The following is a 2,008-nucleotide window of genomic DNA, read 5'->3' as shown; positions in this document are numbered from 1 at the left end:
CCAGAAAGAATGTGAGAGCCAGGGGAAGGAGTGGTTGTTAAGTAGAGCTGTTTGCTCTGGATTGAAATACTCCCTGCTAGGGGGAGAAGGGAGGCTCCTGAGACCCAGGAAGCTCATGAAACTTACAAGAAGTTCACGCAACATATAAACTTACAGGAAGCTCACAAAACATATGACTTTGACATGAACTCCCCCAAATGATATAAGCAATGAGTCATGGCTAGGAAAGAGAATACTCTTCAGTGGAACTGCCTGCAATTGTTCAGGGAACACCAGAGATGCCACTTAGATGAGCTGCCATTCATGCTGGACTGGGCTTTTGAGGATGCAGCTGCATTTGAGTAACCCAGGCCAGTCTCCCCATGTCCGGATAGCCACAAGCTGGCTCGGCGCGAATGGGGAGGCTCCCCTTCTCAGCGGGGTGCCTTCTGTTCTCCTCCCTGACTTACTTTTGAAATGCCCATCACAAGATACATGCCCTCTGGCACAGGAGCTACCAGGTTTTAATCAGGCGTTGTCTGATAGCCTGATAGAAGCCCACCGCCATTTGTAAATGAAGCATTCCAGGAGTACCTATCAGCTAAGGTTTTTACTACCACCCCCATAGTATAAAATATCCTGGTTTCCCCTCAATAATCAGAGCTGGATCACCGAGACTTGGAGCCGAGCTAAGTCACTGAATAAAGGGGCTGTACCACTGACTGAGCTGAGTTCTGTGTCTTACTGCCTACGATTCGGCCTCCCTGGGGGATGCTATCCTTCCGTCATCGACTCATGGAAATCCAGCTTCAGCCTTCCTGCACCTCTCCTCGTGACCTGGCAGCTGACGGGTCCCGAACTTAGAGAGAGAGTGCACGGGTGAAATTGGGATGGAACTCGACCAGGCCAGCCCCAGTAGCAGAGACCCACAGAGACGCGGAGAAGCAGGGACCTGCCAGCAGTGCGGAGCAGACGAGCCGCGGTACCTGCCGCTTCCCAGGTGCGGGCAGGAGACCGGCGCCACGCTAGCAGCTGGTGCCCCGAGATCCCCGCACACCCATAACAGCAATGTTGCTCAAGTCCACAGTGTCAATCAGCTTACAAGTGTTCTTTTCAGAATATAGAATATCCAGGTCCAAATTCTCAACCTGGGGGCTTAGATGGATACTATCTCATGGAAATTAAAGATGAAAGTCTTCCAAATAAATATTTTGAAGTCAACTTTCCAGTGACCATCACAAGAAAACCATATACCATTAAAAGCAAACCTCTTCGGTTAAAATTCATGTAGAATAACATTTGGAAGACATGCTTCAGATGAATGAGCACACACTGGATTCAAAGAGATATTCCATCACTGGAGCAGATCTCTGAGACCTCCTTGAACTGGAAGAGAAATGAAAGAAACATAACTTGAATATACAATTGCCAAACCTCCTAAAGTGCATAGCTAGAAGTTTTGGACAACCATTTTCATAAACTATAAACAGGCAAACACAAATAACTACTTTGGGCAGAACATGATTGAAACCCTTCAGAGATGACAGACTGTCATCTCTGGCTGGAAAGAAAACCAGCAAGTTTTTAGAGTTTATATGATTGGTGTTGAGTGAGAAACAGCATCAGTAGTGAGCATGATGGGGCTGTACAGTAGGTTATTAGGAACAAAGGCAAATAGAATTGAATCTTTTGAATTCCTGGATGGAACTGGAGCTTCTAGAGCATCCCATGAAACATTGCTGCTTGTGTTGATAGGGCAGGAGCTCAGTTTGAAGGAAATAACCTATCAATCTCTTGGAGGCTGGTGCTGAGGTGGGCGTTGTAGTTTCTAAACAACGAGATACCCTAAGCCTATTCAGGGATGGGTAGCACTCATCTCTAGCCATAGTCCCTTCCTACATTTTGGCCCTTGGTATTCATTCCAGATTCTGTTCTTGTCACTTATTAAAAAAAAAAAAAACAAACTTCACTTGCCAGTTGAAAAAAGTCTTAATATTTTTTTCTGTAAAATTTTTCCCTTAGTGTCTAT

General features: G+C 45.9%; 1 pseudogene; it reads left to right on the top strand.

The window, feature by feature from the left end:
• The window catches only part of LOC115068312, a 26,499-nt pseudogene extending 24,709 nt beyond the window's left edge, over positions 1 to 1,790 (top strand).
• The last annotated feature ends 218 nt before the right edge of the window (positions 1,791 to 2,008 follow it).

Source organism: Nannospalax galili, unplaced genomic scaffold (assembly GCF_000622305.1).
Source record: "Nannospalax galili isolate Female #2095 unplaced genomic scaffold, S.galili_v1.0 scaffold85, whole genome shotgun sequence".
Classification (NCBI taxonomy): domain Eukaryota; kingdom Metazoa; phylum Chordata; class Mammalia; order Rodentia; family Spalacidae; genus Nannospalax; species Nannospalax galili.
Note: the sequence above shows the minus strand (reverse complement) of the source record. Positions and strands in the feature narration are given on the sequence as shown.